This window comes from Sciurus vulgaris, assembly GCF_902686455.1.
Source record: "Sciurus vulgaris genome assembly, chromosome: 8".
Lineage (NCBI taxonomy): Eukaryota > Metazoa > Chordata > Mammalia > Rodentia > Sciuridae > Sciurus > Sciurus vulgaris.
In genome coordinates, this window is record NC_136468.1 from 100,566,804 (window position 1) to 100,589,782 (window position 22,979).

The 22,979-nt window shown below is 35.0% G+C and overlaps 1 protein-coding gene and 1 pseudogene across 2 annotated transcripts in view; both read left to right on the forward strand.

Annotated features, from left to right (window-relative positions):
• SUGCT (succinyl-CoA:glutarate-CoA transferase) overlaps positions 1-22,979 on the forward strand; it is a 755,391-nt gene that overhangs the window by 124,025 nt on the left and 608,387 nt on the right.
• LOC306667826 (THO complex subunit 3-like) lies at positions 935-2,904 on the forward strand (annotated as a pseudogene). Its single transcript has one exon. The product of its transcript is annotated as a THO complex subunit 3-like (transcript).

Below are 22,979 nucleotides of genomic sequence, written 5' to 3' on the forward strand. Positions count from 1 at the left end.
TAACAACTTTACCCAAAAGAAAATAAAAATCACTTCTCACCATGCCTGAAATTAACATACATTTTGGCACAGTCTGCATTTATACACTTTATTTTAATTGAATAGCTACAGTCCATAAACAGCAAGCAGAAAATCAGAGAATACAATATTGTAAGAATTTAACACAAATTTACTGGGACATATTTCTGCGACTTACAGACTCTTCATGGTGAGCAGATCAGCTCCCTGCTCTAGGCTTCACTTTCTACATTTGTAAAATGGGCATCATAATACCCACCAAAAAAATGTGAGAGTCAAAAAAGCAATGGATAGAAAATGCTTATAAAACTGTGTAGAAATATAAATTATGGTTGTGTTGGTTTTTAAAAATTATAGTTTGTACTCAAATAAAGAAAACCGGACGTACAAAGCAAATGAATTCTTTTTTTATGCAAAGACATATGCGTTTTCTTAGAGAGCTTTGATGGGAATTTTTTTCCTCAGTATTGTCTGGGCAAGGAAAGTGCGGTAAAGAGCTGTACCACATGTGCAGCACCTCAATCTTAATTTCTTGTCTTGGACTTCAAACTTAAAAGTTATACGTGGTCCCCCTATCCTTGTGTGGTTGCTAATTGGACCAATTTGTATGACCTAGGAAAACCAGAACAACCACAGCATCAACAAACAAAACAAAAGCGATAAGAGAAAGATGTTTATGAGTACAAAAGAGTTGGTAAGATTGTGCTTTAATGTGCTTGTTCACTACTGAAACTGAAGAATTTTTCAATTTTGCTTGAATTTTCTTGAATGAAATGAGGTAACATTTGAATTATTTATTAAAGTTATAGTTCTTTAGGTCACACGTTTCAATATTTAAAAAACCCTAGGCGTGAGGCGGCGGCGCCAGGACTGATTGCGCCCAGCTGGTGGCGGTGGAACCGGCTGAAACCTCGGCATGGCGGTGCCCACGGCAGCCTTGGGGCCCTCGGCGCTGGGTGAGTGGCCCAGGCACTACGGCCCCCTGGTGCTCGGTGAGCAGTGGCCCGTCGCGCTATGTGCTCTGGATGCAGGAGCTGTTCCGGGGCCACAGCAAGACGCGCGAGTTCCCGGCTCACAGTGCCAAGGTGCATTCAGTGGCCTGGAGCTGCGACGGGCATTGCTTAGCCTCCGGATCTTTCGACAAGACGGCCAGTGTCTTTTTGCTGGAGAAGGACCGATTGGTCAAAGAAAACAACTATCGGGGACATGGGGATAGTGTGGACCAGCTTTGTTGGCATCCCAGTAATCCTGACCTCTTTGTCACTGCATCTGGTGATAAAACCATTCGCATCTGGGATGTGAGGACTACAAAATGCATTGCCACTGTAAACACTAAAGGGGAGAACATTAATATCTGCTGGAGTCCTGATGGGCAGACCATTGCTGTAGGCAACAAGGATGATGTGGTGACCTTTATTGATGCCAAGACACATCGTTCCAAGGCAGAGGAGCAGTTCAAGTTTGAGGTCAATGAAATCTCCTGGAACAATGACAATAACATGTTCTTCTTGACAAATGGCAATGGTTGTATCAACATCCTCAGCTACCCAGAACTGAAGCCTGTGCAGTCCATCAACGCCCATCCTTCCAATTGCATCTGTATCAAGTTTGACCCTATGGGGAAATACTTTGCTACAGGAAGTGCAGATGCTTTGGTTAGCCTCTGGGATGTGGATGAGCTAGTATGTGTACGATGCTTTTCCAGACTGGATTGGCCTGTGAGGACCCTCAGTTTTAGCCATGATGGGAAAATGCTGGCATCAGCATCGGAGGATCATTTTATTGACATAGCTGAAGTAGAGACAGGAGACAAACTATGGGAAGTGCAGTGTGAGTCCCCAACCTTCACTGTGGCTTGGCACCCCAAAAGACCTCTGCTGGCATTTGCCTGTGATGACAAAGATGGCAAATATAACAGCAGCCGGGAAGCTGGGACTGTGAAGCTGTTTGGACTTCCTAATGATTCCTGAAAGGGGGACCTGACGTAAGGAGAGGAAGACCTGCAGAGACACTCTGTAGTTTGGTCTGCTCTCTTGGACTTGGTGGATACCATAAATATTTGTAAATTGGTAAAAATTATAAAAGTCTTTTGTAAGGCTGCCCATTCCAATTCCCTTCCCACTTTTTGTGTTAGCTGTTTCCATTTTTTTCCCCCAGTACCAGTTAGCTAAGGAGGACTTTGCACTATGGGACCTCCTATCTTCCCTGATTTTAGATATGTGGTAGACTTTGTTGAACTTGATGCTGCTTGAGTAATACCTAGTTTGGAGAGAGGGTGGGGTGAGGGTGGAAACTTTTTAATGATTAAGAAGGAAATATGTATGTATAATTTTGAGAATTGAGCTTTTAACACAACTGACTTTATTATGGAGTTTTTGGACTTACATAGATATGGTATGATTATTACAGGAAGATTTTGCAGTTTGTATTTTTTTTTAATTTGAGAAATAGAGTTTGAGTAGTATAATTCTGTTTAGTGTCCTCTCCAGAGAACCTGAAACAATAGGAAGAAAGCATTTAGTGCATGGACTCCAGCAATCGTTAGAGGTCATCAGTTGTTTCTGTTAATATGTGTGTATGCCTGGCTTCAGTATACACAGGATTTGTAGACAAATTATGACAAACACTGATAAAAGTTATAAAATATAATCAAAGACAAAAATCAAGTTAAGACAAACATAAACTAGAACAGAAAGTTTTGACTGGGGAAATTAAATAGTAATATGTAAATATTGTTAAAAAGAAAAACATGCCAGCTCCTCATGGAAAGCAAAACTTCTTACCTTTAAGAGAAATGGCTCATGCAGGGACTTGTTACCTACGAATGATATTTTGATTTTCGTTGTTTCTTAATGTTCTTTGTCATTAAAAATAAAAAATAGAAATGTGCCTCAGTAAAAAAAAAAAATAAAAAAAAAAATAAAAAACCCTAAGAATTAAACTATGCCTTGATAAATTATTGTTTATCAACTTCCAAACAATGTAAAATATTTTGTGAAACATGACAAATTTTGTTGAGAATTTTCAAGTACACTTGCTATAGAAGTGATAGTTATCCTCAAAGCAGTACATTTTTAGAGTTCATAACATATGATTCTTTTTATTTCCCAACACCTCTTAGAAATACAGTATATAATAGGTATTGACTTCATTAAAATTTCTTAAAGCTAAAATGAGAGATTACACTATTTTTGTATGATCTATCAAAATGTATAAATGCATTCTACTGTCGTGTACAAGTAATTAGAACAAATAAAAATTAAAAATAAAAAAAGATTGAGGTACAATAAAAATGAATAATATAAAAAAATTTCCTAAAGCTAATGAATAATAAAACTGTGGTAATGTATTGAAGTTTGAAAATAGTGAGGTGATTTTGATTTTGATTGGAGCAGTTTTGGGATATCGTATAAAGACTGTATGCTTTGGCGTTATACAATTTGAATCTAGGCTCTACCATTTGTGATCCTGGTAACTTTAGACAAGCTGTTTAGACAAGCAACTGTAAGTCTCCATCCGTGAGATGGAGATAGCATGTCTATTTTTCATAGTGGTTGTAAAAATTGTACCTATTGTAGTTCCTAAATAAGAGTAGGTGCTCAATACTTGAAAAATCATAAACCTTTTTTGGTGAACCTTAATAAACAAGTTGTAGGAGTTTATCTTTTGCTATCTATTGTATTTATTTTCTCCTGCATTATCCATACTATCTACCTTGTCACATATCCCTAATTTTGTAGTTAGTATATTTTCTATTTATCTCATAAAGTAATTTAATATTCATAAAAAAAAGAGTAGGTGCTCAATAAATGGACTCTTGAGTAATTTTCCTACATGGAGGTTCAGTCCTGAAAGGGTGACATCGTTGTTAGGTTGTCTGCCCATTCCCATAATATTTCCAATTACGTTCCAACCCCTTAGCTTTCTATATTCTTTTTTTTTCATAGTACTTATCTTTGTGTGTGAAGTTAGGTTTTGTTCTTATTAGTTTATTTATTATTCATATTCACTTTATAAACTCAAGATTTATTTATATGTTTAAGGGGGAATAAAAAACATTTAGTAAAACACAAATTAAAGAATAAACATGCTCATTGGAATCCATTGAATATGTTTGAATTATAAAAGAAAAGGCAAGAACACTTTGAAAATTAAAACTAACCTTGGAGTCCTTGGCAAAAATAAATTCCAAATGATAATAGTGCAAATACCTACAGATTTTTAGGGAAAATGTGATGACATGATTATTTTATTTTTTTAGCCATAGTGCTGAAGTTTTTTAAAAATTATTTTATTTTTTCTAATTCATATTCACTTTTAACATGTAAAATTCTATAAGAACAGGGACTGATTGTTACTGTACCCCTGAATCTACAGTTTCCGGAATGTAGTTTTCATTAACTCAAATATCAATTGACTGAATGTGTAAATACATTTACATGTTTAAAACAACTAGATTCTGGGTTAGTTTGGTAAAATTACAAATAAATTTAGAGAAAATAAGGTATTATGTTTTCCCCCTTTACAAACTGATTTGTTGGTTGACTGAATTGACTGCTCAATTTAGTTTAATTAATTTAACTGGAATTGGATGAGTAAAGTCAGTGTCCAGTGACTGACATTTATACTTCTGACATTTGTTATTGATGCTTATTTGCTATTTCATCTATTATTCTATAGAAATTATATCATGATATAGTTCTACTTTGTTTTTTTTTTTTTTCACATTTGACCCATAAATGGAAGGAAAACCAGAGAGGGATAGAGGTGGGAAGGGAGGGAGATACTATGTAAGTGAAACTTACATAGGCTTGTGAGAGTTCTCAAATTCTAAAACCTCTTTTGGGGTTCTAGTGACAGATTTCACACGTGTGTGTGTGTGCACACAGACAATCCCAGTTTTTCAAGAAATAATGTTGTGTCTTTTTATTTCTTCATGTTGATTACATTGTCATTTTGAGATGTGCTCATTCTTGTTTCACATTGCAGAGCAGGTAGATCATTGTAATTCATCTATATATAGCATTGGTGTGTCTGGATCTGTAATACTGAGTTGGTCTGTAAGCACCCCAAAAGTGCCAGAAAAATGTCAGCAAATGGGAAACATTCCAGAGAAATGTTAACAAAGTTCTTTTTTCCCCGAAAGGAGGAAAGATTGAAGTAAAAATAATGGTTTATTTTAATGTTGTAGGATGAAAGGTGACTTAAGTATACATGAATACCAACCAATAAAGCAAGGGACTTTAGATTGGGATAATTATTTTGAAATATTATCTATGCATTTCTTTCTTTCAAATCACTCTCAGTTGGATTGGTGTGCATTTTCGACTATTCCACTTCCTGTGAAGTCCAGACCAGGGGCAGTGTCCTAGGCTTCTTGCTCTCTACCCCTGCATTTAGTTTATGGTTCTATAACTTTATGGTAATACTCATTCCACTTCTAAAATCTGTGCCCATTCTCTTTTTCCCACCTCATAATTGTAATCATTCTGGCCTTTTTTCTTCTCTGCTGTTTCTGAAGAACTTTAACACTTACAGTTTTCTTTTTAAGTTCAATTTTTGTCAATATCTTGAGCAGTTTTAATTTCTTCACTGACAACCTCTCTAACATCTTCATTAATTGGTCTTAGGAATCAGAAATCCTGGGTTTGAATTTTCATTCTGTCATTCAGAGTAGCATTAGATAAGTTGTCTAACTTGAGTTTGTAAAATAGGGAAAATATCTCTTAAAAGTTGTAGTTATAAAACTGTATGGTTGTGAAGTGATGTGGATGGGAATGTAAATTAGCACAGTCATTATGGAAAGCAGTATGGATGTCTCTCAAAAACTTAAAAATGGAGTTTGATGTGGTTATGCATGCCTGTAATTCCAGTAGCTCAGGAGGCTGAGGCAGGAGGATTCAAAGTTCAAATCCAGCATCAGCAACTTAATTAGGCCCTGTCTCAAAATAAAAATTAAAAAGGGCTGGGGATGTGACTCAGTGGTGAAGTGCCCTGGGTTCAATCCCTGGTACATAAATAAACAAACAAACAAACAAATAAATAAATAAATTGAACTACCATATGATTAATCAGTACAACTATTGGAGAGGAAATATCCAAAGAAGATGAAATCAACATGTTGAAGAAATGGAAACAACCAAAATTTCCTCAAATGATGAATGGATAAAGAAAATATGGCATATACACACAATGGAATATTATTTAGTCATAGAAAGCAAGAAAATCTTATCATTTGTGATATCATGGATGAAACTGGAGAAGATTATGCTAAGTGAAATAATCTGGGCATGGAAATACAAATACTGCATGGTTTTATATGTGAGATTTTAAAAACGTTTTCTCATAGAAGAAGAGAATGTTGGTTTTCAAGGGCTGGTGAGCATGGGTGTTGGGGAGATGTTGGTAAAGTCTAAAAAATTTCAGTTAGATAGAAGGAATAAGTTTAAGTTCAAGTGATCTTTTATACAATAGAGTAAATATAATTATTAATAACACATTATTTTAGTTTTTCATCTGTTTTTTTTTTGTTTGTTTGTTTGTTTTTTGTTTTTTTGGTGGTACTGGAAATCAAACCCAGTTGTGCTCTAGCACTATGCTACAACTCCAGCACATTTTAATTTTTTCACTTTGAGACAGGGTATCATTAAGTTGTTGAGGTCGGCCTTGAACTTGTGATCCTCCTGCTTCAGGCTCCCAAGTCACTGGGATTACAGGCGTATGCGCACCACTGTGCCCAGCTCATAATATTTTCTTTAAAGTGGCAGAGTAGATTGCATTTTTAACATAAAAGTGATAAATGTGGGAAGTAATACCTACATTAATTAATTCAATCTAGCCATTCTACAAGGTATATGTATTTCAAAACAGCATGTTGTACATGCTAAATTTATACAACAAAAGAAAAATATCATTGTCAAACAATGGTAGAAGCATCCAGATGAGTTATATGTGAAGCCATTCTATCGTTTGTAGTCTTACTCAAGTGCCAGTTTTTTTTTTTTATTGTAAATAAATGGGATACATGTTGTTTCTCTGTTTGTACATGGCGTAAAGGCATACCATTTGTGTAATCATAAATTCACATAGAGCAATGCTGTTTGATTCATTCTGTTATTTTTTCCCTCCCCCCCACCCCTCCAACCCCTCTTTATCCTCTATACAGTACCTCCTTCCTCCATACTTGCCCCCCTCCCTAACCCTAACTCTAACCCTAACACTAACCCTCCCCTCCCCCCCATTATGTGTCATCCTCCACTTATTAGCGATATCATTCGTCCTTTGGCTTTTTGAGATTGGCTCATCTCACTTAGCATGATATTCTCCAATTTCATCCATTTGCCTGCAAATGCCATAATTTTATCATTCTTTATGGCTGAGTAATATTCCATTGTATAGATATACCACAGTTTCTTTATCCACTCATCAATTGAAGGGCATCTAGGTTGGTTCCACAGTCTGGCTATTGTGAATTGAGCAGCTATGAACATTGATGTGGCTGTATCTCTGTAGTATGCTGATTTTAAGTTCTTTGGGTATAGACCAAGGAGTGGGATAGCTGGGTCAAATGGAGGGTCCATTCCAAGTTTTCTAAGGAATCTCCACACTGCTTTCCAGAGTGGCTGCACTAATTTGCAGTCCCACCAGCAATGTATGAGTGTACCTTTCTCCCCACATCCTTGCCAACACCTGTTGTTGCTTGTATTCTTGATAATCGCCATTCTAATTGGGGTGAGATGGAATCTTAGGGTGGTTTTGATTTGCATTTCTCTTATTACTAGAGATGTTGAACATTTTTCCATATGTTTGTTGATTGCTTGTAGATCTTCTTCTGTGAAGTGTCTATTCATTTCCTTAGCCCATTTGTCGACTGGATTATTTGAATTCTTGGAGTAGAGTTTTTTGAGTTCTTTATAGATTCTGGAGATTAGTGCTCTATCTGAAGTATGATTGGCAAATATATTCTCCCACTCTGTAGGCTCTTTCTTCGCATTGCTGATAGTTTCCTTTGCTGAGAGAAAGCTTTTTAGTTTGAATCTATCCCAGTGGTTGATTCTAGCTTTTATTTCTTGTGCTATGGGAGTCCTGTTAAGGAAGTCTGATCCTAGACCAACAAGGTGAAGATTTGGACCTACTTTTTCTTCTATAATCTGCAGGGTCTCTGGTCTGATTCCGAGGTCCTTAATCCATTTTGAGTTGAGTTTTGTGCATGGTGAGAGATATGGGTTTAGTTTCATTCTGTTGCATATGGATTTCCAATTCTCCCAGCACCATTTGTTGAAGAGGCTATCTTTTCTCCATTGTATATTTTTGGCACCTTTGTCTAGTATGAGAAAGTTGTATTTATTTGGGTTTGTGTCCGTGTCCTCTATTCTGTACCATTGATCTACCTTTCTATTTTGGTACCAATACCATGCCGTTTTTGTTACTATTGCTTTGTAGTAGAGTTGAAGATCTGGTATTGCAATACCCCCTGGTTCACTCTTCCTGCTAAGGATTGCTTTAGCTATTCTGGGTTTCTTATTCTTCCAGATGAGTTTCATAATTGCTTGCTCTATTTCTGTAAGGTGCGTCATTGGGATTTTAATTGGAATTGCATTGAATTTGTATAGCACTTTAGGTAGTATGGCCATTTTGACAATATTAATTCTTCCTATCCAAGAACATGGAAGATCTTTCCATCTTCTAAGGTGTTCTTTAATTTCTTTCTTTAGTGTTGTATAGTTCTCATTGTAGAGGTCTTTCACCTCTTTTGTGAGATTGATTCCCAAGTATTTTATTTTTTTCGAGGCTATTTTGAATGGGGTAGTTTTCCTAATTTCTCTTTCTGAAGATTCATCACTTATATATAAAAATGCCTTGGATTTATGAGCATTGATCTTGTAACCTGCTACTTTACTGAATTCACTTATGAGTTCTAGAAGTTTCCTGGTGGAATTTCCAGGTTCCTCTAAATATATAATCATGTCATCAGCGAACAGGGATAGTTTGAGTTCTTCTTTTCCAATTTGTATCCATTTAATTTCTTTGGTTTGTCTAATTGCTCTGGCTAGAGTCTCAAGAACGATGTTGAATAGAAGTGGTGAAAGAGGGCATCTGTGCCTTGTTCCAGTTTTTAGGGGTAATGCTTTCAGTTTTTCACCATTTAGAAGGATATTAGCCATGGGCTTAGCATAAATGGCCTTTACAATGTTAAGGAATGTTCCCACTATCCCTATTTTTTCTAGTGTTTTGAGCATGAAGGGGTGCTGTATTTTATCAAATGCTTTTTCTGCATCTATTGAAATAATCATGTGATTCCTGACTTTAAGTCTATTGATATGGTGAATTACGTTTATGATTTCCTGATGTTGAGCCAACCTTGCATCCCTGGGATGAAACCCACTTGATCATGGTGCACTATCTTTTTAATATGTTTTTGTATGCGATTTGCTAAAATTTTGTTGAGAATTTTTGCGTCGATGTTCATTAAGGATATTGGTCTGAAATTTTCTTTCCTTGATGAGTCTCTGTCTGGTTTAGGTATCAGTGTGATATTGGCTTCATAGAATGAGTTTGGGAGGGTTCCCTCCTCTTCTATTTTATGGAATACTTTGAGAAGTATTGGAATGAGCTCTTCTTTAAAGGTTTTGTAGAACTTGGCTGAGAACCCATCTGGTCCCGGACTTTTCTTTGTTGGTAGGCTTTTGATGACTTCTTCTATTTCAGTACTTGAAATTGGTCTATTTAAACTGTGTATGTCCTCCTCGTTCAGTTTAGGCAATTCATATGTCTCTAGAAACCTGTTGATGTCTTCAAAATTTTCTATTTTGTTGGAGTATAGATTTTCAAAATAGCTTCTAATTATGTTTTGTATTTCAATCGTGTCTGTTGTGATATTTCCTTGTTCATTCCGAATTTTAGTGATTTGGGTTTTCTCTCGTCTTCTCTTTGTTAGTGTGGCTAAAGGTTTATCAATTTTGTTTATTTTTTCGAAGAACCAACTATTTATTTTGTCAATTTTTTGTATTGTTTCTTTTGTTTCAATTTCATTGATTTCAGCTCTGAGTTTAACTATTTCCTGTCTTCTACTACTTTTGGTGCTGTTCTGTTCTTCTTTTTCTAGGGCTTTGAGCTGTAGTGTTAGGTCGTTTATTTGTTGAGTTTTACTTCTTTTATTAAATGCGCTCCATGAAATAAATTTCCCTCTAAGTACTGCTTTCATAGTGTCCCAGAGATTTTGATATGATGTTTCTTTGTTCTCATTTACCTCTAAGAATTTTTTAATTTCCTTCCTAATATCTTCTGTTATCCATTCATCATATAATAGCATATTGTTTAATCTCCGGGTGTTGGAATAGTTTCTGTGTTTTACTCTTTCATTTATTTCTAACTTCACTCCATTATGATCTGGTAGAATACATGGTAGTGTCTCTATCTTCTTGTATTTACTAACATTAGCTTTGTGGCATAATATATGGTCTATTTTAGAGAAGGATCCATGTGCTGCTGAGAAGAAAGTGTATTCGCTCTTGGTTGGATGGTATATTCTATAAATGTCCGTTAAGTCTAAATTATTGATTGTGTTATTGAGATCTATGGTTTCTTTGTTCAATTTTTGTCTGGAAGATCTGTCCAGTGGTGAGAGAGTCGTGTTAAAATCACCTAGTATTATTGTGTTATGGTCTATTTGGTTTCTGAAATTGAGAAGGATTTGTTTGACATACATGGATGAGCCACTGTTTGGGGCATAGATGTTTATGATTGTTATATCTTGCTGATTTATGCTTCCCTTAAGCAGTATGAAATGACCTTCTTTATCCCTTCTGACTAACTTTGGCTTGAAGTCCACATTATCTGAAATGAGGATGGATACTCCAGCTTTTTTGCTGAGTCCATGTGCATGGTATGTTTTTCCCCATCCTTTCACCTTTAGTCTATGGGTATCTTTTTCTATGAGGTGAGTCTCTTGCAGGCAACATATTGTTGGATCTTTCTTTTTAATCCAATCTGCCAGTCTATGTCTTTTGATTGATGAATTCAGGCCATTAACATTCAGGGTTATTATAGAGAAATGATTTGGTTTCCCGGTCATTTGGTTCATTTTTAAAATTTTATTTATTTGTTTGACACAACTTGTTTCCTCCTTTATTTGACAATTCCTTTAGGATAATTCCTCCCTTTGCTGATTTGCTTCTTTGTTTTTCATCTCTTCCTCATGGAATATTTTGCTGAGAATGTTCTGTAATGCTGGCTTTCTTTTTGTAAATTCTTTTAGCTTTTGTTTATCATGGAAGGATTTTATTTCATCGTCAAATTTGAAGGTAAGTTTTGCTGGGTATAAGATTCTTGGTTTGCATCCATTTTCTTTCAGGGCTTGAAAAACATTGTTCCAGGCCCTTCTAGCTTTTAGGGTCTGGAGTGAAAAATCTGCTGATATCCGTATTGGTTTCCCCCTGAATGTAATTTGATTCTTTTCTCTCACAGCCTTTAAAATTCTGTCTTTATTTTGTGTGTTAGGTATTTTCATTATAATGTGCCTTGGTGTGGGTCTGTTGTAATTTTGTGTATTTGGAGTCCTATAAGCCTCTTGAACTTGATTTTCCATTTCATTCTTCAGATTTGGGAAATTTTCTGATATTATTTCATTGAATAGGTTGTTCATTCCTTTGGCTTGTTTCTCTAGGCCTTCCTCAATCCCAATAATTCTTAAATTTGGCCGTTTCATGATATCCCATAATTCTTGTAGATTCTGTTCATGATTTCTTACCATCTTCTCTGTTTGTTCAACTTTGTTTTCAAGGTTAAATATTTTGTCTTCAATGTCTGAGGTTCTGTCTTCCAGGTGTTCTATCCTATTGGATATGCTTTCTATGGAGTTCTTAATTTGGTTTATTGTTTCCTTCATGTCAAGGATTTCTGTTTGTTTTTTTTTTCAATATCTCTAACTCTTTATTGAAATGATCTTTTGCTTCCTGTTTTTGCTCTTTTAATTGTCGATTGGTGCGATCATTCAATGCTTGCATTTGCTCTTTCATCTCATCATTCAGTGCATGCATTTGCTCTTTCATCTCATCGTTTGCTTCTCTGATTATTTTAATTATGTACATTCTGAGCTCCTTTTCTGTCATTTCTTCTGCCATGCTGTCATTGGGTTTTATTGATGTAACATCTAGATTTGTTTGCAGCATTTTCTTTCCTTGTTTTCTCATATTGTTCAGGTATCAGTGGACCGCTGAGATATTGCAGATTTCCTCCACCGACTTACAATGTCCCTGAAGATTTCTATATATATCCCCCCTTAGCCTTCAGTAGGTTGACGTCTTGGAGGAAGTTGATAATGCGGTGCTCCACAAGGAATCTGCCTCTCTAGGAGTGGTGACCTTCCGGTGGGTTATAATCCCTGCTAGTGGGCAGAGGTACCTCCACTTGTTGACCAATGGTCATCCAAAGGGGACCTAGGCTGCGGGCTGAGGCAAGGCCTGTTTGGGTCTGAGTCTCTGGTTTTACCGTCCTTGTGGGGAAACCTCACCTGGCAGGGAAGACTCACCCGGTGGGGAGGTCTCGCTGGTCAGTTCCCTCCTAGAGGTTCCCCTCAATTTACAGCTACCGCCTGGGCTGGGCTGCCTTCCTCTGCCTCAAGTGCCAGTTTTATGGTTATATTCACTCACTAACAGTCATTTGATTAACCCACTCAGATGATCACATTTCATATTTCTGTAAAGATTCCATTTTGGGATCTTTATTTGATTGCAAGTTCCTTGATTTTATTAGGTCTGTTAAACTTTTAAACCCTGTTTTCTATGCATTTAGTCATTAAATTTCCCTTACTTTCCCTGCTGCTGTCCATAATTAATAAAAAGTAAAATGGTTGATCTATTTACTATGTCAGTTCTAAGCTTGAAGTATTCTAGGCTAGCAATGGTTTTCATCTGGGGTAGGAAAACTCCTAATGAGTTTTAAAATGATTGTGTGGGACAAGTTTTATGTGCATTTTGTGCTTGGGGAAGAGTTGGGTAAACATCCTTCCTGTATGAGATGGGCTCACAAATCTAAATTTCTTCTTCCAAAATGGAGATAGTGCTCTTATTGAATGCATTACAGAGTATGCAGGAGTTCTGTTCATCCCTTATGAGTTTGCTCCTTTTTTAGCTTTCTTAGGCATATTTTTCTGCTTCTTTCTTTGCTCCTGTATAATTTGATTTATGCTGCTAATTGTATGCCTATGTGTCCTCTTTAGAAATAAGTGGTGTGATTTAGGGAGAAGGTCTTTGGGATATTTCATTTTGTATCCTAGACTATAATACAGATCTGTAATGAATTGCTGCTCATTGATTATTTGTTATGAATTTGGAAATTTTAGTTGTTCCAGGAAGGATTCAACTTCAGTTTGATAATAGGAGGCTGATACATGGCAGCTATAGCTTGAGATTCCTTCTAGAGTTCTCTAAGGTACATACATATTTAGAAAGAATAGGACAGTCTTTTTAATTGGGAGACCCATTTAATATAAATCTCATGCTCAGAATATGTGAATAGAGAATTCGTGTTTTGTGTTTGTCAGGAAAAAATAAGGTATAATTGTTAATATTCAGTTTGAGGGAATTTTTAAAAGGATTTAAATAAGTTTTTAAATTATGGTTTTTCTTTCTGAATCTTATGAAAGAAATAACCACTCCCATGCACACTTCTTTTCCCTAAGCAAATGGTTACTTCTGAGAATGTTATATTCATTTTGGGTTATCATTACTTTGAAGACATTTTTATAATCAGAGAAGATACTGAATTGTCTCAGGGATATAAAATAGTTTCTTCAATGAAAGCCTATAGGAATTGTACTTGTTTACGCTGGTTAAGGCAAAGAAATGATTTCTGTTTTCATTTATTTTGATGGGGAGGTGTAATAATTATTTTTATTATTCATAAAACAATGAATAAGAAAATCAGCTCACTTGGGAGAAGAGGTTTTAATTAGCTGAATGGAGAACTTTTTGACCACTAGGGTAATGAACACAGTGAGACATAAAGAAACAGATTATGAATTATTTTTTAGCATGGTGGGGTGGAAAGATCTGGGCTTTGAGAAAGTCTCTCTCAAAATCTCTGAGCTTCAATTTTATTTTTTAAAGAATGCTCAGGCATATACTGAAAGATACACTAAGGTTAAATGAGCTAATATGTAGATAAGCACCAGGGGAATAATGCTATCTCTGAGCTTTCCCCATACTAGAACATCCTGACAGATATTTAGTAACTGTTCTCAGTCCTCTGGAATCTCTAGAGAGGAATATGCATCTCTCCTAGATGATTTAGAAATTTATCAGCTAAAGACAGGGTGTTGGATCAACGGGGACCCTTTGAGAATTTTTATAGACTGAGTTCAGAAGAGGCCTGTTATAAATATGGGATTGAATATTTACAGATATGAATATTGTGAATATGAATATTGTTTTGTTTCATAAATTAGAGCCATTGACTTTCAGATTTGTTTTTGCTGCTCTGATCCACAGCACAGAAGGTTATCATACAGAAACTGTGACTTGGACACTTTTTGTTGAGAAACAGTATGGACAGAAGTAAAATAACTTTTCAAACTATTTCTTAGTCCATCCCTTAAAATATCACATTCCTCAACCTTCCATTCCATTTTCTCTCAATCTTACCCTATTTAAACTCATGAGGACAGCCAGACTACGTGATATTTTGGGTATCTCACTGTGGGAGCTAAGTCAAAATGATTTAGATGGTTTTTAGTCACTAGACAAGAAAACAGTGTAATCAACTAGTATATTTAAGGAATTTTTGAAAATTTTTAGTTTTGGGTACTTTTTAATGTAGCAGGCTCCCAGTGAATTAATACTCTGAGTTATTTTCTGAAAAAGATTTGGTTTACATTTTTTTGAGTGGTATAGAACATGTTTCTCTGAAGATACATGAGATTGTTTGCAGTTCATTCAAATTGCATAGAACAAACCATCCCATATAAGGTCTTGATCATTTCTTGACTGTAGTTGTAGAAATGACAATTCAACTCACACATTTAAAATTTTTCTCTTTACTGATTGTCTGAAAAGGCAAAATGATAAACATTGAATAAAATAACATGTGAAGAAAAGGTGGTAGCAAAAGGGACAGTTGTCTTTGGGTCAGAATTCTTGAGTTTTAGTTCTTGTGCAATTTGTTCTCTGTGATTTTGACAAGTTATTTTATTGTTTAAGTATTTCTTTTGTAATCTATAAAATGGGGATAATATTGACACTTAAACCATTTCTGATGAGAGTTAAATGTGATAGGATACGTTAAAGCATTTCAAAAGACATGAAGTATTTTATATAAATAGTAAGGAATGAAGGAGACGTGAATATACCTTCTCAGTGGCTTATTAAATACAAAATAGTTAAAAATCCAAACGATTATGTGGACGTAATTAAAGCAGGCAAATTAATCCAGCAAAGTGGTAGAGACAGTAGATTTGGGCTCATTTGATTTGGGATATCATCTTGACTTTTGTACCAAATGGCTCTAATATCTTCCCAGATTGTCTTTATCTAGCTGTTCTTTAGTTCCTTATCTGTAATAAGGATTGCTTGCTTCTAAGGGCTATGTAAAGAGAAAGTAACTTAAGGAGTGGACTATAGAATGTTATATTTTGTAAGCCCAACACCTCTAAGTTATGCCTTTAGAGTTTGGAAGGACAGAAAAATTTAATTTATTAGAAAGAAAATAATATTGGGTAGTCAGGTATTATAAGGGGTCCAGAGAATATCAAAATTCAACTTACTTTTCCGCTTAGGTTGCCTGTCTGAAGTGGTGAGTCCATCTAGGGTGAAGGTTTAATAGATTTTGGTCTCTTCTGTCCTTCGTGATCTCAGTCTATCTTCCCTTTTTTCTCTTCTGTCCTTCTGGGGACCAAATTTGTTGTGTTTTTGGCTCTGACTTGTGCTTTATTGAGCTGGAGGTGTGTGGGTGAGGGATGGGTTGAGCATTTTGAGACTTCAGGATATGATGAAGAAAAAAAGATCTCCCTGTACCAGTGTCTACCCTCTTGGTGTTGCCCACCAGGTGTGGACTAACTTCATTCAGTGCACTGCAATGCTAACACTCTTTTCTCCATCTTGTGTCAGATCTGTTTGCCAGTAAGTAGCAGAGATTGATCTTTAAACAACGAATATAATTTACTGCTTCTCTAGTTTTCCCAATAAGGGTATTGAACTGTGGGGTCCTTTCAGGTTCTAGAAAGATGATTAAGGTTGGAGGACTCCTTTGGTATCACTGAGGGACACAGGTGATAGATTTTCCTTTGCTTGTTTAAAGGAGAGACAGAGAAAGAGGTAGGATCTTTAGTTCTGAATTCAGTGTTTCAGCATTAAATGGAATTTCCTTTATGCAAGGGAAATGTTACTTTGTGGAAATTTGATTGTGAATGTCACTGTCAGCACATTTATAGCATCAATTAGTAGTTCCAGTAGGTGGTGTGTTTGAATCAGGAGGTTCAGATGCCATATATTTATAAGGTCTGTTCCCCTGAAGTGTGAAGCCAGTGACTGTGGTGACTGTGGTCTGTGTGCACTAAAACCCTTGATTGATCCAAACATACTGTTCTTTGTTCCCTAGGTGCCCTTTGCACGTCTATGAAAGATATTTTTCCTACTACTTAGGACTGGGAGTCATGCTAATGGTGTTTTTCACAAACTGTTACCTTCATATGAATAAATTTAATTTGGTGTTGATTGTTTCCCCTTATCAATTTCTTTTTTTCACCTCCTCTAATCAGTCACTAAAAAGGAATTCAAGCTCTCACGAATCCATCCCCTCTTCTCTGATCTTGATTCAGATTCTTACCTTGTTTCTTTCCCCTAAACTATTGCCAGGTGGTTTTGATAGGTTTCCCAGTGCTGCAAGTATATTATTATGTCATTTGTGCAGATTTTTACATTCATTAAGAGATTTTTATACACATTTTCTTATTTAGTTCTCAAACCAAATGATAGAGTAGATATTATCCTTATGCACTTTTGATAACTAAGGAAAAAACCCAGAGGTCAGGAATTTTCCAAAGGTTCCGCAATTGGTCAATGGTTGAAGACTTCATATTTCAGAAAATAGTTTATTAAAAAAATTCAGCTGGGTGTGGTAGCACACGTCTAATCCCAGCTCCTCAGTAGGCTGAGGCAGGAGGATCATGAGTTTAAAGCCAGCCTCGGCAATGCCAAGGCAATAAGCAACTCAGTGAGACCCTGTCTCTAAATAAAATACGAAATAGGGCTGGGGATGTGGCTCAGTGGTCGAGTGCACCTGAGTTCAATCCCTGGTACCGAAAAAGAAAAAGAAAAAATTCATGAACTCTAGGACAAAAATGAAGTTTTCTGTAGATTTTTATTAGTGTAATGAATGAGTCAACACAGAGACACAGATACATTTAAGGATCATTTTTTAAATTTTGGAAATGAAATCAACTACTTAAAAGGGAAAAAAAGTTTTAATGTTTTTGTTGTTTTATGAAATAATTAGGTTGAGTAATGTAACAAGAGAAAAATGCTTGATTAGTTTTCAAATGACTATTGAACAGAAACCAGAATTGATTTACAGTTTCTTATGTTCTTTTTAACAAAACAAAATTTAAAATAATAAATTTGAAAAACACATGATTCCTTTCTTTTTCTTTTCTATTTCATTTGGAAAAGTCTGAAAGTAGTGAGAAGAATAGATACAGAAAAATGAATTAATGTGTTAGTTTTAATTTGTGTCTGGGAAATAATTTAAAAATTTTATATTTGTACTTTAGGAGCTTATGATGTAAAGGAAAGAAACAATAGCAGAAGTAAGAACAACAGGGTAGTTGTATGTTTTACCCCCTTTTCTCTACATTGAATAATTTAAAGAAACTGTACAAATTTCTGCCATTTCAAAATTATCAAATTTTATATTTTAAATAAATATTTCAGGTTTAATTTTTAACTTTTGAATTATAAAATAGTTTTATGCTCCTAGAAAAGTTGTAAAAATAGTAGAGTGGTATACTTTTCACTGTTTCCTCTAATGCTAACATTTTACTATGATCAAAATTAAGAAGAAAAACTTCACACTTTATTTTGATGCACTATTTTTTCCACTAATGTTCAGGTTTAGTGAGCTTTTGAATATGTGAAAGAATGGAGGATATAAGAGTTTAAGAAGATAGCACTGATCCACTGAACTTCTATTCTTCCCCCCTCCCTTGCTGTGTTAGCATCCACATATCAAAGAGAACATTTGACTTTTATTTTGGGGATTGGTTTATTTCACTTAGCATGATAGTCTCCAAATTCATCTGTTTACTGGCAAAAGTTATAAAGTCATTCTATTTTGTGGCTAAGTAATATGAGGAGAGGAAAAAAACAAGAAGATAACATTGAGAGTAGAGAAAATGATTGTGTGTGTGTATGTGTATGTGTATGTGAATGTGTGCAGTGATCAGATGACTCAATATTTTTATTTAATACTTTGTCTTTTTACTACAACTGTTGTGCCTTAAGTCCTAACTAGAGTCTCTTCCTTTTCTTGTCTTGTTGATGAGAGGCATATCTCTTAGCTTCATGGGAAGATCATCACAAAATTTCCTTTCAAAGGGATTATATTAATTAAAAGGTCTAAATATGCTGGGGACATATTTCAGTGTTTGAGCATTTGCTTAGCATGTGTGGGGACCTGGGTTCAATTCCCAGCACAACCAAAAATAAAAATTAAAAAAATAAAAAAATAAAAAAAATACATTTAAAGCAGTTTCTCTGAAAAAATAAAAATTCTATTAATTTTCCAGGATTAAAATTAAAATATAATTCAGTTTTAAAAAGTCTACATATAAGTTTAAATCCACTTCTTCCAATAAATCATGGTGTAATTCTAGGGTATATTGTTTAAACAAGGTCAATTATTTACCAATTTTTCCTCAAATGTATTTTACTAAGGATTCTGAGGATGAATCCCCATACCCATTGACATAAAGAGACAGTACTGCCCCACTTATTCCCCACTTAAGGAGAAGGGAGACATTGTTTTGTGTTGTCACAGAAGCAGGGCTCCACCGAAGTTCCAGATGTGGAAAGGGAGTGCCATACCCCACATCCATACAGACCCTTCTCAGACTCTGTTCTATTGCACCTGGGAATAGTTAGTCACTTACAGCCACAATTTGGTTCTCTGTGGGGCTTCCTGCTCACTAAATGGTAATTTGTTTTCATTTCCTTAGTCTGTTGGCATGCTGACAATTCTTCAGTGACAGGAATATATTTATAATGAATTTTCATATTATGGTGTCATATCTAAGAAATCACTGCCAAATCCAAGATCATAAAGATTTACTTCTTTGTTTTCTTCTGTTTAATAGTTTTAGCTATTATGTTTAGGTCTATTTTTATGTGCTTAATTTGTTTTATTAAATTGTGAATTGGCAATTCATAAAATTATGGGGCATAAAGTAATGTTATAATTTGTGAGTACAGTGTGGAATAATTAAACTAGTTAACATATCCATCACCTCAAAAATGTAACACTATTTGTGGTGAGAACATTTGAAAATTTATTTTCTTAGCAATTGTGAATTGTATAATAAATACTGTATTATTAGTTGTGTTCATCAGGCTATGCAATAGAACTCAGAAACAAATATCTTCCACCCATGTGATAGGTTTTGTGCCCTTTGACCGTCATCTCCTCATTTCCCATCATCCTCGTCCCTGGTAACCACCATTCTACTCTCTGCTGTTGGGAGTTTGATTGTTTTAGATTCTACATATAGTTGAGAATATGTGAGATATGTCTTTCTTTGCCTGGTGTATTTTACTTAGCATTATGATTTCCAATTCTGTCCATGTTATTGCAAAATGACAGACTTTTATTCTTTTTAAAGGTTGAATTACAAAAAAAAAGGTTGAATTACATTCTGTTATTCATGTACATCACAGTTTCTTTATCCATTTATCTGTCGATGAATACTTAGGTTCAATCCATAACTTGGCTATTGTGAATTGTGCTGCAGTGAACATGGGAATGAAGACATCTTTTTGACAAACTGATTGCATATATTTTAGATAGATACCCAGGAGTTGGATTTCTGGATCATCTAGTTATTCTTCTTTTTAGTGGTTTTTTTTTTTTTTTTTTTTTGTTTTTGTTTTTGCAGAACCTCCACACAGGTTTTCATAATGGCTGTAGTAATTTATATTCTCACCAACAGTCTATTTATATATAAAATCATTTTTTGAAAAGAACATTCTTTCCCAATTATATTGTCTTGGAAAGCTTATCAAAACTAACTGCAATGTAAATTTTCAAAAATTCACCCATTTATGCATGTATCACTTGTTCATTCTGAATTCAGAATCTGTTGACATGAAAAAAATATCTAATCTCATGTCCTAATTAAACAGATGAGAAAATCTTTTGGAAGTATAATTTATAATCATAGAAAGATATATACACTGACTGGGTCTAACTTTGTTTAATTCTATTGTATTGGAACTAATTCATTTTAAACATGTGGTGATCATTTCATGATATTTTTCAGTAATGTGTTAAAATATTATAGTTACATATAAACTTTATATTTACAAACAAATATAATTAATGAGTAACACCTTATTACACACTTTTAAAAAATGATACAAACTCTCTAACTGCCTTACTATAAATGCAATTATACAAATATCAAAGAATTAGAGCTCTTTCCTAGAATTAACAGATTTGTGTGAATATAATACTAAATTACTTTTGTTATCTACATTTTCAAAGCCATATTTTATATATAATTTCACCTGAACATTAGTTTTCCTAAAGTATTTCATGTTATGTAACTCCTTTTATGATTTTTTTTTTACTGGGAATGCTTTATAAATTAAAATTGTTTCATTAGAAGTTTGTATTTAAATTCTAAGTAAAAATTTTATTTTAATAGTTAAAAAAACTAACTGCATATAAATCTGAGAATTTTTTAAATTTATGCATTTATCTTATGCTAGTATCACATTGCCCTGTTTTATAGTAAGTTTTGATATTGGGATGAATGAGCCCTCCAACTTTGTTCTTTTCCTTGATTTTTTTGGCTTCTCTTTGTTCCTAGAATTTCCCTATGAATTGTAGATTAAATTTTATTTCTGCAAAAAAGGCAACTAGGATTTGTATAGGTAGGATTACATTGAAACTTGAGATCAATTTGTGATGCATTGTCATCTTAAGAATATTGAGGTGCCCTGACCCAGGCCCACCACCTGCTCTGAACTCCAGCTATGCTCAGGCCCACAGCCCACAGTCTAGCGCTAGTGTCCTGCGCAGTCTATTGCCCATGCTATGGCCACACATCTACCAACACATGGGGTCGCCTTTGTCCACTATCATGGATCATTCCTGACCTGGAGGCCACCATCCCCAGTGGGGCAGCTCCCTTCTTGGGATACCACATTACCAAGTACCTCTCAGGCATCAGACTACTGAAGACTAGGGAGGTTTGAGAAGTACAGTATAGTTTTATTGTTGATTTTTTTTACTAGTAGTATTATTACTATTATTAGTATTATTCCTACTATTATTTCTACTCTTATTTTTCTCACTCTCTCTATTTTCCTCTTATCTGTTTCCTTGGAGACTCTTTCTCCCTTTTCTCATGCTAGCAACCAATATCTTACTAAGGACTATTTGGATTAAGGATGTACATTGTTTGTTTTGTGTGCTGCTAATGTTGGTCTACTACTTTAAAGTGAGGTATTGGAAACCTGCAGGGACACTATAAGTCTATAGGAGGGGAACTGCAATACCTTGGATTCACAGTGCTAGAGGGGAAGATACATGAACAACATGAAAAAACAAAGGAAGAAAGTGTTCCAACCAAGCCTAGATGTTATATCAATAAAATCCAATGACAGCATGGTAGAAGAAATGTCAGAAAAGGAGTTCAGAATATACATAATTAAAATGATCCAAGAAGCAAACAAAGGATGAGATAAGAGAGCAAATGCAGACAATGAAAGATCCCACCAATAGTTAAAAGAGCAAATGCAGGAAGCAAAGATCATTTCAATAAAGAGACAGATATTCTGAAAAACAAACTAACTAACAATTCCTTGGAATGAAGGAAACAATAAACCAAATTGAAAACTCAATAGAAAGAATAACCAACAGACTAGATCATTTGGAAGAAAGAACCTCAGACAATGAAGACAAAATATTGAATCTTGAAAAGAAAAGTTGACAAAACAGAAAAGATGGTAAGAAATCATGAACAGAACCTCCAAAAATGATGGGATATCATGAAAAGACCAAATTTAAGAATTATTAAGTTCTTTATATATTCTGGAAATTAGCGCTCTATCTGAAGTATGAGTGGCAAAGATTTTCTCCCCCTCTGTAGGCTCTCTTCACATTGCTGATAGTTTCCTTTGCTGAGAGAAAGCTTTTTAGTTTGAATCTATCCCAGTTGTTGATTTTTGCTTTTATTTCTTGTGCTATGGGAGTCCTGTTGAGGAAGTCTGGTCCTAAGACAACAAGTTGAAGGTTTGGACCTACTTTTTCTGCTATAAGATGCAGGGTCTATGGTCTGATTCCAAGGTCCTTGATCCATTTTGAGTTGAGTTTTGTGCAGGGTGAGAGATAGGGGTTTAGTTTCATTCTGTTGCATATGGATTTCCAGTTTTCCCAGCACCATTTGTTGAACAGGCGGTCTTTTCTCCATTGCATATTTTTGGCACCTTTGTCTAGTATGAGAAAGTTGTATTTATTTGGGTTTGTGTCCATGTCCTCTATTCTGTACCATTGATCTACCTGTCTATTTTGGTACCAATACCAGGCTGCTTTTGTTACTATTGCTTTGTAGTATAGTTGAAGTTCTGGTATTGTGATACCCTCTACTTCACTCTTCCTGCTAAGGATTGCTTTAGCTATTCTGGGTTTCTTATTCTTCCAGATGAATTTCATGATTGCTTGCTCTATTTCTATGATATACGTCATTGGGA